Genomic DNA, 16,650 nt, shown 5'->3' with positions numbered 1-16,650 from the left:
GGGGTGACCTCTGATGTGACCTCACAGAGCCTCCCTGACCACCCTCCCTATTACAGAACCAGAGAAGCCATGGCGTGAGTCCTGCAGTCTGCTGAGTCCTTTACTCCGTTGTTCCTGTTACCAGTCCCTCAGCAGAGCCCCAGCCAGGGGTGTGCACCCCCACTATGAAAAGCAGGGGTCAGCCCCAGGCCCAGGGCAATGCTGGTAAGGTCTACAGGAAACATTTAGCCAAGCCTGGTACAACTGCCCATGCCATCACGATTCCACCCCCAGGACCAGCCAACCTCACTCTGTCTCATTCATGGTACCCAGAAAGCCCAGGGCATCCTGGGATGGCTGTGATCTCCAAATCTTTTTTATGCCTTTTACCAAAGGGCCTACATTGCTTGAAAGGAACACTGGTTCCTGGGCTCTTTCCTCACAGGAGGGCACTGGCTTTGGTACCCCCATCTCCAGATCTGAGGTCAGATACAATCACCGGCCCCTGGGCCTCTAGTATCCCATTTGGAAAGTGGGCATAGCCTGGGATATATTCTGAGCTCCCAACCTAGCCAGGCAGTGTGGGGTATCAGTGGTGTCCATAGAGCCCAGTGACGCTGGGCTCCAAGGGTCAGCATGGTGAGAAACATAGGTAAATTCAGCTTGAGTTTTTGGAAGGACAGTACATGGTACATGTTGCTCTACGCTGACATTCTGTCATTGCTACAGAGAGCCTAAGGGATCCACTTCACAGACAGCCAATAAGGTCCCAAGAAGATCCTACCCTTGTCCTTACTTGCCACCATCCCAGGACCCCAGGGCACTAGCTGAGCACGGGCCCTCCCAGTGTCCCTGCTGGCCAGATTCTTGTCATCGGTCAACTCCTGTAAGATGGCCAACTACTCCTTGAGTACTGGCCAAGGACATAGGTTCCCAGTGTCTGTTCCAGGGACAGGAGGTGGCCATGGAGGCCAGGGGCAGTACAGCCACAGAGCTGTCCCTTAAATGAGCCACCAGACATTCAAGGACTCATTTACAGGCTCGGGACCAAAAGAGGATACATAGGAGGCAGGAAGCAAGGCCTAAAGTCAGAGACGGTTAAGATAGGGGAAACATCCTGGTTATTAAGGATGTAGGAGGTCACAGCGAGAGAGATGGAAAAAGAGGCAGGTGGGAGCAATGTCCAATGTCCTCTCAGGAGCTCTTACCCTTGGAAAACTCCAAAGCCTTCAACAAACACCACCTATGGAGTCCTCAAACAGGGTCCCTAAAACTCTCATGGGGGGCATGGGGCCACCAAGGGAGGGAGGTTCCTGCCTCTTCCGGAGGCACCCTCTAAAGCAGTGTTCTCAACCTTCCTAATGCTACAACCCTTTAGTATGGATCCTCATATTGTGGTGACCCCCATCATAAAATTATTTCATTTTGACTTCATAATGACTGTAATGTAAATATCGGATATGCAGGAGATCTATATGCAAGCCCCTCCCAAGGGGCCGTGACCCACAGGTTGAGAACCACGACTCTAAAGCATCTCAGACTTGAGCTTGCCTCACTCTCAGCCTTGGAAAAGTCACTGCTGGCCCAAGGGCATCACAGCCAACACAAGAGAGAGCCATAGCAGGGCCCGGCTGTACTCTGTTGCTAGGTAGGAATAGGAAAAAGTCTGGATGTCAGCATGCTGGGCCTCTGCCTACACTCCAGTCTGTCCCCAGTGGCCTCTGCTCCCACTTGCTTGGCTCCTCCCACAAGTCCTTTCTCATCTTTCTCAGCCCAAGAAAGTCCTCTGCATGGAACTCAACAGAGTTGGGCTCCCTGCTGGCAGGGGCGAGGTCAAGCTCACCCTAAGACTGGCATCTTGGAAGGCAGAGCCCAAGTGGGGCTCTGAGAGTATGTTGTAGCTCAGGCCTCATCTGATCTTCATTAGAGCCTTCTGTGGCTTTAGGGGACACAATGGCAGAGAGAGAGAGAGAGAGAGAGAGAGAGAGAGAGAGAGAGAGAGAGAGAGAGAGGACTAGGGGGAGGGAGACCTTTCTAAGCAGGGACAAAGGGTCACAGGCAGTGGATGCCTGTGCTGGGGAAGTGAGGGCAGCTGGTGGCCCTCACTGAGACAGGGAGGTGGAGCAGTCATGTGTCCTTTGTGTGACTGCATTTACATGTGTCTGTGCAAGCCCTGTCTACACATATGAGTGTGTTTATATAAACACGGGCAAGGTGTGTTTATGCAATGTGCTAAGGAACCCAGCCTCAGAGGCATGCACACTGCGCGGTCCAGAGGGGGCTGAGCCAGTCAAGCTGGGAACATTGGAATCACCTGGGCAGCAAGTTTCAAAACACCTTGGTGGCCAGGAGCTGGGCTACAAAGGCAACTGAATCCTATGCTCACCCACAGGAAGTGGCCCTGCAGCCCCTCTAGCAAGCACACAGATCCTCTGCCCTGTGTAGCCGGTGTCCCTTCCCTCTGCCATGGCTAGTACACAGGCTGTTCCTTGAGAGGGTACCTGGGGTCCCCAGGGCTGCACCAGGCTCACTATGTTCCACACCTCCCAAGGCCATGCTTTCTACTTCCCAGGTGAATGCCTGGCGGCCTTTGCAGGAGCTCAACAGCCTCATTTTCCCAGAGATGTTCCAAGCATCTGTCAGGAACGACAGCCTGGCCTGTCGTGGGCTTCCCACATAGTTTTAGAGCCTATAAGCTTCAAGACAGGCTAGAGATGGTTCATGTCTCCTAATCCCAAGTGTTGAGGGATCCTCAGGTTAAAGGTTCCAAACTCAATATGAGGCTGTTACCAGCTCTCTCTCTGGGAAAAGGGGAGACTACCTTGGCCTCCCAAACCAAAGGCCACATCTCTGGTAGAGAGTACCCTTCTCCAGGTCTGAGTAACACTGGGCAGTATATATGCCTTCTACCCACTCTGGTTCCCAGAAGAAGGCTCCAATTTGTACCAGATCTTTCACTGGCCCCCTTTCCTCCCAATCTTTCCCAAGGCCCAATTGTTCTACTTCCAGGAAGCTCTTCCTACTGTCTAGCCATCACTGTTCTGCAAAGAAGGGTGGCTACAGGACAAGACATCTTCTACATTCCCCAGAGAAGCCTCAGTGGGTAGGAGAGGTGGCAGGGTGTCAATGGGGAGGTCCCACTGAAAGAATTCATAGATGTTTCAGCAGGTGGAGTGAGTAGCAGGAATCAGGAAAGGAGAATGGGAAGGGGTGACTTGGCTCCCTGAGCGCCACCTGCAGGCAAGAATAAGCATAGCACCTCATGACCCTAGATTCAAGTCTTCCGGGGAGTGGGGTGGTGGTGGTGGTGGTGGCAGCTAACTGCTCTAGGCTATATCCAAAGACCAGAGGTTCCCACCTTGATCCACCCCAGCCTAAGAAGCAACCAGTCCAGTGCAAACAACACACACACACACACACACACACACACACACACACACAGAGAGAGAGAGAGAGAGAGAGAGAGCAACGGGCTCAGTGACAGTAACTTGGCTTCCACATCACGTTCCAGAGGTATGGAGGGGAATGCTATCAGAGATCCCTCTCCAGTCTCAGTGTGTCCATCTCTTCTCAAGACCCTGCGCTAGCCCATATCAACAGATCAAACAGGGGCCTGGGCCTGGTGTTCCCTCCCTGCCCCAGGCTGCCAATGGCATCCTAGACACCAGCCACAAAAGCCACTCTGTAATCCTGCTGCATCCGAACAGTGCCCGCCTGTGTGCTAGATGAGGCTGCAATGGGGGAGGGGCAGGCGCCCTGGGCACCGAGGACTGCCCAGGAGACGGGGGAAGGCCGGGGGGTGTCCCTCTTGCTCACAATGCTTTCTCTACCCCTGCTCCAATGGGTCTCCCAAGCCTCAGTCACCAGTTGCAGAGGTGACCCTGCCACCTGCCTATGGATCCCTAGTGGGGCCTCTGATGTAGGCTCAAGGCAACCTGTGTGGAGCCCTCAGGACAAAGGATCAGAGGGAGCTAAGAATCTGTGAAAGGCCTTCCAGGAGGTACAAAAGCAAAGAAGAGGGGGTAACTATATGGCTTGCTTCCCAGCCATGGCCTCAGGCCTACCTGATTGGTGTAGTGTGGGCCAGCAAGGCCCCTTGAGGCTCCACACGTAACAGGGAGGTGAGGTGGTCCATGCCTCAGTCCCACAAGAGACATGGGACAGAAGAGCCTGGAATAGAGGTAGGAGCCACTAAGGGGATGTTGGCTGGAAACCATGCTGAACTGCCAGGAGGAAGGGTCAGAGAGAACATGGGGCTGTCCTGGCAGTATCCAGAGGCGCTCTGTCTGTGCCCTGCTCCTCTCTAGGCCAGTGCATAATCTGCCTTGGCTTAGACCTCCCAGAGAGGGCACATCACTGCCCTCCTTCCTGGGTAGTAACTGTCACCCCAACCCTCCTGGCACTAAAGGCATGCCATATGCCCCACTCTCTTGGCCTGTGCTCATACCATGCCTCCTTCCTGCTGCTCAGGCCCAAGAAATCCAGGGCAGGTCTGAGGCCATGGCGGACAAGCAGGGCTCCTCCTGGCAGAGCTCGGGAGCTAGGTAGAAGAAAAGGGGGAGGGTGTTGCTGAGCCAAGACCTTTGGCAAGTCTCTTAGTGGCCACTCCTCTCCAGCTGCAACAGGACTCACCATAAGCCAGTGCTCAGCTGGGGATGTAACAGAGGAGAGTGGGCCCCACCCCAGCCGCTACCAAGGGCATCTAGGAGCATCTTGCTTGGGAGGGCGAGGCAGGAGAAGACAGGGCATGTTCTGCAGGTGGGCAGTTAAGCACTGAAGGTCTAGGATGTGTACACCTGTGCTGAGCACTTTTGCAGAGCTGACTGTCGGCTGGGACGTTGAAGGGCACATGAAGTGACAGAAAGATAGAAGAAGGACTCCAAGGTATGGCCTTGGAATTCCCCGGGTCATGTGAGGGCGGCCTGGACTCTTGTGGCTGACCTTGATAAACTTAGATGTGAGGATACTGAGGGAAGGGTACAAAGTTCCAGGCCTACCCACTGACATCCATGCCCAGACTTCTCCATGCCCCTGAACATGTAGTAGGCCAGAAGTCACTGCATAGAAATCTGGGCATGCTTGTTGGCACTGTGACTTTAGACAAGCAACTGTTCTGCCATGCCAGGTGGATGGGGGTGGGGGTTGGGGTGGGGGTGGGGAATGGTCAAAGTGAGGTTGCTAGAGAATGGGCATACAGAGTGCCCAAAATAGGAGTGGAAGACCAGGGGTGGTGCACCAACCTCTGGGAACTCATTAGGTGTTTCAAAAATCTGAGTGGAAATGACTACGGCTTCAGTGCTGGGGAGATGGACCCTGAGCCTGTGTCCTGCTTATCTCCTATATGTTCCTGCCACCCAGCCTGAGACCCAACCCCCTTGCAGTCCAGGTTACCATGCCAATAGCTCTGGCAGCATTATCCTGTGACCATAGTACACTGACCTCCAGAGCACACAACCTTGGCTCAGCACGCCACAGACTTTGTGCACACCTGGGTTCCTTGCACCTGCCCAGGGGTCAGTCTCTCATGGATAGTTCAGTATACTGTGTTTGCACACTTGGGTTTACATACAATGCTGCATGCCTACCATGTGTTTGTGGTAGCACATGCACAATACTACATGTACACTGCACACACAATACTCTCACACAAGCAGGCTTACATACTCGTAACTCAGAGAGCAAGCATATACTGTCAGCACAAATATACATCCATCCATCCTCATATATACCATTGGAGCACCCTCACATTCAGAACTGTGTGACTCACACCCTACCTGTGTGTGCGTGCACACACACACACACACACACACACACACACATGCACACACACACATGCACACACACACATGCACACACACTAATGCATAGGCAGTCACTTTTTGGAAGAACAGCTTTCAACTGCTGATCTTTTTAGGGACAAGTGACATGCTGATTCAGCCAGGTGGATTCTAGGGAACTGAGAGGCTTGTAGCTGCTGTCTCTTCCTTGAAGCTATCCTCTGTCTGGGCTCTTTGTATGGCCCAATCCAAGCCCTATAGTAGCAAGAATCGGGGGAGGGGTGGATACAGCACTCCTGACCTATTGTGGACCCACACACCTTCTAGGAGTGGTAAAATAGGTGGTAGATAAGTTGGGGGCCTCAAACAGTTCTGAAGGAGGGGATTGAGAGGTGATGGTATGGGACAATGAGGGGCACTTGTGTATGGGCATGAGATGGTAGGGTTGATGGGTGGGCTGAGAAGAACCGCAGAGACCAGTAAGATGCCAGTGGTGATGTTGGTAAGGAGGGAGGGAAGGGTACAAGGGGGTGAGTATGTATATGGACTGTAGAGTGGAAATCGCCATTGCCTGACTGTCAGAGGGTGCAGGAGGCCAGAGGCATGCCCGTCCGCAGATTGGATAACCTTGGAGCAAGTGACATGGGCCTTCCCAACGACCAGGACAGCCCCTGAAACCTGGAGCACATCCCCACACCCCACCGTGTACATATGTGGACACACATGGGCACATGTGACATATGTTCCACTTGCTGTGTGCTTCCACTGACATGAGTCCCAGTGAGCACACAGTAGGTTCAGGGTTTGGGCAGTGGTATGTGAGCCCTTTGTGTGTCTCTCTGGGGGATATGTCTATGTCTGTTGCACACTGGCACATGGGCTACCTCCGGTCATATGTTTACCTATACCTTCTGTACCACACAGCCAGGGGTATGGCTGGCCCATACAACAGAGCATACATTCTGTCTCCTGATTAATGTCCCTGAGACATACTACCCAAAGGGGCATCTACCACCTCTTTGGTAGGTCTATCGGCCCAAGTGACCAGTCCTGTCTATGGCCCTCAGATGCTTTCTAGCTTCCAGAGTACAGCCCAAAGCCCTTAGGGTTGGTTCTAGGGTTCTGTCTGTCCCTCACCATCCTGTCCAGTTTCTGACTAGTCCTCACACCTGCATTCATTCTCTCAGGGCTTTTGGACTGCTGTTCCTCAACTGCCTTATCTTGTTTCAAGGCCCTTAAGTCTTGGCCCTCCTGGAACTCTCCTAGGGGGATCTACACCTTTGGGCTATTTCAGCCCCTGGGATATGTCAGGCCCCTGTCTTATATTCTCATTAACCCAAGAATTTGGGGTGTGCGTGTGTGGGAGGGACTTTGCCCAACCCTATATATACTTTCGGCGTGTTTGTAAGATGGGCACCTCCAGTGTTTGTTGTGCAACGCTTCCTCTGTTTGTATGTGGACTGTGCACAGGGTCCTACAGGCTCCGTGTTTACCCTGAATTCACAGGTCTATGACGTGGTGCAGCTGCACCCCAGGCAGCACAAGGGCCATGAACTTTCAGGCACGGGGTGGGGGTGGGGGAAGGGTTACAGAACCTTTCAGGTTGTAGAAGCCCTCAGGTTTACAGAGCCTTCCCCTTACTCAGGGAGGAAGGTGCTAGAGTCTTCTCCATGCAGTGGTCGTACAATGCAAACATGTGGAAGGCTGCACACTTGTACACATATGTTTGGGGCTTGCAGCTTGTTCCATAAGCACGTGCATTCATTGGCACGTATGTACACGTGCCCACAAACACACAGTCACGCTTGTGCGTTGCACACCTAGGCAAGGCGAGTTTGGGAGAGGGTGATGCAGGCTCGGTCTGAGACACCAGATGCGTCACTGGCTCTGGCAGCAGGAGCCAAGGGACAAGAGAGGGCGGCTAGGGGTTGCCCAAGATGGGGCCTGGAGCGCGGGTCTGCAGCGGAGGAGACGGAAGGGGCGGGCAGGGCCGGCGCGGCGCGGCGCGGCGCAGCGCAGCGCAGCTCGGGCGCCCTCTCTTGGTCGTCCGCAGCAGCGCGCCCGGCCCTCCCGCCCTCCACCACCGCAGCCCGGCGCCGGTCGCTTGGGCCTGGAGCCCGCGGCATCCCCTGGGGACCGACTCCGCGTCCCCAGACCCGCTCTGGGAGGCAGAACTGGGCCAGGCGGGCAGCCAGAGACCAGGGCGCCATGGGAAGCTGCCCAGGCCCCTGCCGCTCGCCGGGCCCTGCCTGGGGCCCGCTGCTCCCTGGCCTAACCGCTGTGTCCGCAGGCGCAGAGCCGCCTCGGAATCCAGCCGGCCTGGACGCCGCAGACCCAGCACATTGCGGACCCGGAACGTCGGTTCTCCAGATGAGCGCGAGGGGTCGGGGCTGCAAACGTTCCAAGAGCATAAAGCGCGTTCCCATTTCGCGGTCTCAGCTACCGAGGCCCAAGAGCCTTTGAGCAAAGGAAGGGGTCTCGGAGGGCTCAGCAAGTTGGCGGCAGCCCCTCCATGGCTCAAGGTCCATAGGAGTGCGGTATGAAGCCGAAGGCGACAAAATCGCCTCCTCTCCGCCCCCGCGCAGGATCGAGGCAGGGACAAGCGTCCTTCTCTCCCGACCCGAGGCAGCAAACTCCCTGGTCGCTCTCCCGGCGCATCGCGTGTCCGCGGGCCCTGGCACATCCCTTGGCCTTGGGGGCTTTGCTCTGGCCTCATGGGCTATGGAGCTACCCCGCCGGTTTCCAGTCCCCCGATTGAGGCGCAACAAGTCTGAAGGCAGTGCCGAACAGCTGCGATCAAGGGGAGAGGGAGGGCGTAGGGCCCCGTGCCGGGCGCTAGGCGCTCGGGGATCTCCGAACTCGCGCCGTGTCCACCTCTCGGGACCCGGAGCCCGCAGGCAGGCTTGCGGGACTGACTCGGCGGGCAACCTACACCCCCTTCCAAGGCCCCAAATTTGCGCGCGCGGGGACGCGCCCAGGAGCCCCTGCCCCCTCCTTCGCTTGCTTGACCTTGCTTGGGTACTCAAAGCCAGACCCTACGGCACCCCGGCGGCGTCCGAGAGCAGAGTTTTGAGGCCACCCGCGGTTGAGAAAGGAGCAGCTACCTCCTCGACCTCCCTTGCTGCTGCGGCTGCTGCAAGGGTCTCAGAGAAATGGAAGACTCGAAGGTTCTGGGAGATGTTACATTCGCTTTCTCCGATCCCAAATACGGGATACCGCCTATCAGATAAAGAAAAAGGACCCCAGCCTCTCTCCCCACGCCTCTGCCTGCTGTTTCTGTCCCTGCAGTAGCTCCCACCAGGGGCGTGTTTATGGCTCCAGAGCACAGAGGGTCTCCTTGGGCCCCCAGGGTGCAGACGCGCAGACCTCCCAACCCCCTCCTCAACACGTATGCCGAGCGGCTCCTCTGGGGCGGGAGTGCGCGCCCCGTGCCCACCCACGCGTCTTCATGCCTTTCAACTCCCTCCGAGTTGCCGCTAAGGAATCTGCGCCCCAGACCCAGGGGAGAGGAACGTACTGGGGACTTCAGGGAGGGAAGGGGCGCGGAAGGAGTGGACTAGGGCTGGGCTAGTCTTAGCCCAGTCCGCGCGCTCCGAGAGAAACTTGGAAGCCCAAAATAAAAGTGGAAAGGGCAAGGGTGCCCAACAGGCCCGAGAGGGTGCCAGGCTGGTGCAGCCCTCTGGGCTGCCTGGGAGTGACCAAGCAGGAGCCACCGCGGCCAGGCGGAGGGACCCAAGCACAGAGCCGCAGCCTCCGACCAACCCTCAAGCCACCTAGCTTCGCTGCGATTCTCCATTCAGCTGCCCACCTCCCCGGGGGCAGGGATAATTTCTGTTCTGCTTAGGCTGCACAGAGGACCAGAGCAAAGGGCTCCGGGCCGGATCCCGAGCCCTCAGAATTTCAGGAGGGGGCGGGGGCCATGCTCATTCCTAGAGGCAACGGCACGCAGCTCCGAAAGAGCGCAGCGGCAGCGGAGGCTGGTGGCCTCTGCCCACTGGAGAAACGCAACCGGGAGTGCTCGGTGCCCAGCTCCGCTGCTTCGGTCGGAGAGGGCAGCGGGCCGACCCAAAGTTCAGGGCAGCCTATCTGCGCCGCCTGTCCAACCGAACAGGAAAGAACACCGGGAAGGAATGAGCTAGGGCGTATGCGCGTGTCAGTTGTGATGGTGGGGGCGCGAGGACAGCCCTTTTTTCCGAATTTGGAGATAAGCCTCCGGGGGTCTCCTCTGCCATTGTCGGGTCTGTAGGTGAGAGCTGTGACGGGAAGTCTGGGGGCTTTTCTGCCCGCCTCCAGCTCTGTGCTGGGGGTGGGGATGAGATGCAGCCGGGCCCTATAATATATGTAACGGGCTCTGGGTAAGATCAGGGAATGGGGGACACACCGGGTTGTCTCTCGCGAGCCTCCTTGGGCCAGCATAGGGAGCCAGGTGGGGCTCCCTCAGACCCCTGCTAGCATCTCTGTGTCGGAACACCACGGGAACGCCTTCCCCAGCGCGCCCTGGGTCTGTGGGGGTAATAGAGCAGGGGGTGCTTCTCTGACTGAGCCTGCCAGGTTGGCCCGGCTCTGCCTGGTAAGGATGAGGGGGAGGTGAGGAGCACCAAGAAGCCTCTCCCACGTCCAGGGCGCCCCCTCCTCAGCCCGCCCAATGCGGGATCGCAGGGACCTGCCAGATTCCATTGCCGCCGCTAGAAGAGGAAGGGGGCTGGGGAAATGGGGCTTGGGGGGGGGCTTTCAAACTCCCGAGCTCCAAGCCTAATCCTGAGAGCTGCGAAGCTCCAAACGGCGAAGTTAGGAAGTCCGGGAGGCCATCCCTCCTCCGACCCCCTCCCAGAGCGAGACGCCCCCTTTCGCCGCGCCCCCACCCCCTTCGGAGCCGTTCTTACCTTCCCCAGCAGCAGAGGCCCCACGGGCGAGCAAGGACTTGATCCAGCGACTTGCAAAGCCCCCGGAGCGCACCGCGTCGCCAGCGGCCGAGCCGCGCGCCCGATCCGAGCTGGGGCTACTGTCGCTGCCGCCCCCGACTCGCTTTGGGCCCCGCCGAGACGTTCCCAAGAGCGCACCCGCGGGCGCTCTCAGGCTCCTCCCCACCCCCTGCCTGGCGGAGCCCCCCGGGCGCCAGAAGGGTCCGGATGCCCTGGCTGCGGGCTGTGCTGGGCGCGCGGGCCCGGAGGCTGGCCAGGACGCGGCGCGGACGCCTGTGCCGCCGGCTCGCCCGCTCAGCTCGCTCTGCCGGGGCCGCCGCCAACGCCGCGCCCGCCGCCGCCGCCGCCACCACCGCCTGCGCCCGCCGCTCCCTCTCCGGCCGCGCCGCCGCTCCGGTCCTCTCGCCTGCCCGGCTCTTCTCGCCTTTTTTCCCTTCCTGGGGGCGGGGGGGGGGGAGCGGAGCGGAGCCGGGGGCGGGGCGGCGCGGGCAGAAGGAGGAGGAGGCCGAGGACGCGGAGAAGGAGGAGGAGAGAGGCAAGCTGCTCCCCCGCCCGGCTGCCGGCGCTCCCCAATCTCTCGCTCTCTGAAACTGGATCCCGAATCGGGAGCCAGAGACTGCATTACGGATTACATCAGGCTTTATAGAGCTTCCAGATCACACATTAGAGGGGGAGCGCGAGCGGGGGGCGGGTTGGGAGGAGGGGAGCGGGATCACGGAGAAGGAGTGCGACGCTCAGGCGAGCGCACCTAAGACAGCCGACTCCTGCCCCACGCAGCAGGAAAGCCAAGAGTTGGGACTGTGCTCTCCTCCAGGAGCAGGGGAGTGGCTGCATCTGGGTGACAAGTGGTGGACCAACAAACGGATGGTTGGAGAAGAGGAGTTAAGGGCTGTGCACAGACCAATAGGTGTGTGGGTGGTGGAGGCAGGTGAATGTAGGTAGAGGCTGTCGGGAGGGTTGATGGATGGACAGGTAGCCATCAGGGTCAGGGTCGGTGGAATTGCGGAGGCGGGTGAGGGTGAGCAGGACTGGAAGAAAGTGGATTTGGTGGGTGGCACCATGGGGAGGGCTACATAGATGGGTGGGCCACGCAGATGGAAGGATGATGCATGCATAGGTGGATGAGTGGGTGGGTGGGTTGGATGAGTGATGGGTAAAGAGATGGAGTCAGAGGCAGGGACTGGGGCCCTTCCAGGGAGAGCAGGGGTGGGGCACTGAACCACTTCATTTGGGCCTGACCGGTCTAGACTTTCTGTCCTGTGATGCTGAGAGGAGGGGAGCCCGCCAGGGACAGAGTCAAAGGGGGGTGGGTTTTAAAGTGTCCCTGCCTGCCAGTTTCCATCCATGGGTGGAGAGAGACCTCAGTTGCTTTGTCTTCCATCATAAGATCCCTGGTTCCTCCTCTGTTAGGGACCCAAAGGGGTGCCTCTCTCTATAAGGTATGTTCACCCATACATCCCAGGACAACAATGGATGTGACCCAACACATATGTAGGCCACAATGCCATGTTTCAATGTCAAAAGATTTGACACTCTAGGTCTAGGCTGACAACAAGAGTCCTGGAAACCCTGGCCTCAGAAAAGTTGCCTTGTGTTCTTTTCCACCAAGATGCTTCTGCATCAGACCCCTTGCTCCTGTTTCACAATTTGTGATTTGCCCTGAACTCAAAACCTTTTGTACAGGGCCCACTACTTTGCACACTTTAGCAGACCAGTGGCAGTACCATTGCTACCCAAGGACACATGGGGTCCGGATGTTTGCATCTCTCTTCGGAGGCCACTGTCAACAACAATACAAACTCACAGCCACTGTCAGCACTCTCCCTGCCAGGTGTCAGGACCCACACTGCTGTCCTGTAACTCCCACTAAAACATCTTATCAGTTCCATCAACATCACAGTCAACCTACACCTCTCTCTCTCTCTCTCTCTCTCTCTGTGTGTGTGTGTGTGTGTGTGTGTGTGTGTGTGTGTGTGTTGGGAAGCACCTCAAGCCAATTAGATACCCAGGCACTGAACGTGGTACTCTGCATACCAGTTACTCCTGCAAGGCCTCACCTTGCAAGGGTGTCCTGAGGGACCGAGAGCAGGACCACACTAAAGCCCAGACCATCCTATTCGTCAGTACCCTGTTCACTTAGGCTTCTTGAGAAATGCCATTCTTCCCAAGGTATTTGAAATCCCAGAAAGGAGGCGGCATACCTCCCAGGAGACCTCTCACGACCCTCATCTGCTCCTGCTGGGCCTCTGAATCTTCCAGCCCCTGGAGTTTAGTTAGCCCTGCTTTGGCCTTTTTTAGCTGCAGTAACAGCCTGTGGTCACCAGGGGGCCTCTGATATCAGGCCAAGAGACAGCTGAGCAGCAGCGAGGCTGAGTCAGGATCCAAGCACTTTCCACACTTGTTTCTTGCTGATAAGAGAAGACAGCAGAAATCCCTGGCAGGGATCTGGGGATCTGACCTGGAGGCTCTTGGGGCAAGGCTGAGACCTGCTTGGCCTGGGATATCAGGGCAAAAAGGGGATATCCTTCTGAGGATAAGGGGCTAACCGTTCCTCTCCCTGTGTGGGAACTCATTCTTGCCCCTCTGACTGCTGCTCTCTGCAATTTTCCCTCACCCAAGTTTCTGATTCAGAGTCCAGACGGTGCAAGGTAAGACCTCAATGGGATCCCCTTCTATCTTTGCAGACGAGAGCAATGTCAGAGGCAGGGAATGCCACCCTGAAGCAGCCACATGCCAAGTCAACCACAGCCTCAGTTGTCCTGGTCCCCCTGTGAGCCCCCTCCACCAGACACAAGTAACTTGAAACAATTCCTCCAGCCAAATTGTTTCAGGATCCTACAACTTTAAGCCAGGGTGTTTGCCACCAATAGCTGTAGTTTACAGCCAGTAGCTTTTCTCCCAATACCCACACTAGCCTAGATCCACCAGGCACCATTCTATACCCAAATCTGTTTCCTTTCAAGTATACGGTCCTTGCTGAGAAGCCTTGAGTGATCTACTGAGCAAGCCCCAAGTGGCTGGATCCCAACCACGAGTCTCATAAAACCAGAGAGAATGAGACTCTTAGCTTGGTGCCTTCTTAGCGTCAGAAAACAGAATATGGCCACAGTTAAACTCAGCCATGACATTGAACTCACCAACCAGAAACTCTACTCCAACCTAAACTCTGACGCTAGTCGGCCTGAGCCATGATTCTATAATGATCTCATTATGCACTGGAGCAATAATAACACCTCCAGTAAGCTTTGCAGTTAGGGCAGAGTGCTTCCATTCTAAAACTCAGCAGATGCAAGGCCCTCCCCTCCGCCAGCTCCGCCCCGCCCTCCACCAATACCCTAACTCTCACCTAGCTCCCCTCTAATACCACTGCACTGTGAAAATGCCAAGATGGAATGTTGGAGGAACTGATGCTAAGAGCAGGTTTGCCTTAGCTCCCTCGTCAACGAGGCTCTGAATTCTGAGACTCTCCTAGGAAGCCTCATTGGCCTCCTTATGTGGCCCCCGGTGTTTCACAGATACCTCTGCCTCAGCCCAGCCATCAGCCAAGCCATATTTTGCAACCTCCTTGGTCTCGCTGCTCAAGGGACTCTGTTCATGCCTGGGTCCAGAGAAAGATGGTGATAGACCTTCCAGGTTCTATGCCTTGAGGCCATCCAGGGCTAATGGCAGCCAAGACAATCAAGGGGTTCCAGGAGCATTTGCCCAACCACTCTGTTTTTGTGATGCACCTCAGAATTCCTTCATCATCTCTGGTACCACCAATCTACCGCACAGACAGACTGGGGCCTCAAGGGTACTTTGTGGATACCATCCCTACTCAGGGCAAGCAGTTCCCTAGAGGTGATCACCTCACAACCACCATCCCAGGGCTCTGGGCCAGATGTGTGGAGAAAGGAGTCTGGCCTTTGTAGCCCTCTTTCCCATGTCCCCCTTTCCCCCAAATTTCCCTCCTTAGATCCCAAGGTGACGAAGGGCAGAGAAGGCTTGGCCTTTGGGTCCCAGCATCAAGGGAAGCATCTTAAACAGTCCTACTGTGATGGTGGCAGAGCCTGGTGTCCACTCTGTCTGGCTTGCCCCACACGCCACAGTGGCTAGAAACTGGAAATGTCACTTGTGGCCCGAGGATAGAAATTCATTTTTTCTGTCATTAAGTTCATTTAAATGTAAAAAGGCTCCTGTGTCACATAGCTGGTGCCTGCTGTACTAGACTGGTGTTCTGGCTGGGGCTGGGGCTACCATACCCCCTCCTCACAGGCTGCAGGGTAGAGTGCCTGACATTTGTCCTTATCTCTATCAACCCTGTGATTTCAGGTGGCTGAGCAGGAGCATCCCCAACTCTCTTTCCCTTTCCCATCCAGACCACCAGGTAAGGGTACGATACCTTCCTGAGTCCTACAGCCGGCTGGGCTGTGTCCTAGCTTCTCTGTCTTCCGGCCCTGTGAGTTCAGGAGTATTTCTCACTTTATCTGTGCTTTATCTGCTTCATCTGCAAACAACAGCAGTGATGCCTCCCAACCACCCCGTGTGATCTATGACAGACCCAAGTGAGCACATGGGTTCTCTGGTCCAAGTGGGGGTGGGGCCAGGGAGATGCTTCAGATACCCACAGGGCTCTGGTTGGTACACGAAACCTTCCTGTACATCAGAGATTCTGAAATCCGAGGCTCTCCTTCTAGGAAGCCTCACTGGTCTCCTTATGTGGCCCCGGGGTGTTTCACAGATTCTTCTGTCTCAGTCCACCCACCAGCCAGGTCAGATTCTGCAGCCTCCCTGATACGCCTGCCCTCTAGTGACTCAGTACAGACTGCAGAGCTATACCCTTTTGCCTGTCCCTCTAAGCAGCAGACATATCTACAGCCATTGGCCTCAGTCCACTAGCTCTTCTAACCCAACCCAGACTCCCTGGCCCCACTCACCTCCAGAGTCTGGGAACTGTGACTGCCCTTTTGGTTAATGCCCAGCATCGTGGGACACCCCCTTGGGAGACTGGGCCAGCTGTGTGAGTGATCCCTAAACAGGGAAGTGAGCAAAAAGCCCTCCTCCCATCCCAGGGCTCTAGCTTTTTGTGACCCTGGCCCTCAGGAGCTGATCCCGCATGGCCCAAGGATCCTGTGCAGTCTTGCATGGATAATGCCCTCTGCCTTCTCTGTGCAAGACTCAAGAGAAGCCAGGTCTTTCTGCCCCAAGTCCTGGGACAACTGTCTGACCTTATGGATTCAGGGCTCATGTAGGGCACCAGGCTTGGAAAGATTCAGTCAGGATATGTGCTTCAAATGTGCCTCAGCTGGGTCACTCAAGCACTGGTTTGCTAGGAGAGAAGACTAGAAAGTTCTGTGTGAGCTTCAGGGAAGCATGGCTAATCCTGACCAGGACTCCTTCCAGTCCACATCTGTTCACTGGCCAGCTGCTCTCGCCAAGCTGAGGAAGGTTACATTTCCTTGCACACTGGAAAAAGCTCAGGGAGGGAAAGGTGCCTGAGACCCATAGTGGCTTCCTACTGACCAGGACTCTGACAGGTTATAGGGAAGAAGTCAAAGGAAGAGACATTGGGTGAACATTTGTTGGAGGGAAGAGATGGGGGTTGGTGATGGGAGGGGGGGCAGATGCTTTGAGTTATTTCTCAATTGGCCACTGGCAAGGGCTTTAAAGCTAATTGCCTTTTCAACAGACCCTGCCCAGACCAGGGGTCCCCAGGGAATGGACCCTCTCCACAGGACCAGGGCTATATATCTTAGTAGAAGTGCCCTTCCCAAAGGGGCTCAGAATATAACCTGAGTGTTCCCTGCCCACGCCTTAGGACCTGCTCTACCTGCCCCGAAAAGCTCAAGCTATTTCTGACCACTCCCTGTTACAGCTCTCAGAGTGCAAACCAGGTGTGATCAGCGGGTTTTCCCAACTCCCCTCAGGGCCTAGGAATATTGAATGCAGGTCAGGGAGAAGCAAGGTGGCACCAGCCAGGCTGTGGAGGTGGC

The 16,650-nt window shown here is 56.3% G+C and overlaps 1 protein-coding gene across 16 annotated transcripts in view; it reads right to left on the bottom strand.

The window, feature by feature from the left end:
- Adgrb1 (adhesion G protein-coupled receptor B1) overlaps positions 1-11,310 on the bottom strand; it is a 73,270-nt gene extending 61,960 nt beyond the window's left edge. For 13 of the 16 annotated variants that reach the window (XR_003951341.1, XR_875215.2, XR_003951342.1 and 10 more), the window contains exon 1: positions 10,640-10,729. The gene's annotated coding sequence lies outside the window, so the exon portion shown is untranslated. Of the gene's footprint in view, positions 1-10,639 lie in introns of all 16 variants that reach the window. The other 3 variants (NM_001359759.1, NM_174991.3, XR_383969.3) reach the window with 2 other exon arrangements.
- Positions 11,311-16,650: the final 5,340 nt, after the last annotated feature.

The sequence above is a fragment of the Mus musculus genome, chromosome 15 (assembly GCF_000001635.26).
Source record: "Mus musculus strain C57BL/6J chromosome 15, GRCm38.p6 C57BL/6J".
NCBI classification, from domain to species: Eukaryota; Metazoa; Chordata; class Mammalia; order Rodentia; family Muridae; genus Mus; species Mus musculus.
Note: the sequence above shows the minus strand (reverse complement) of the source record. Positions and strands in the feature narration are given on the sequence as shown.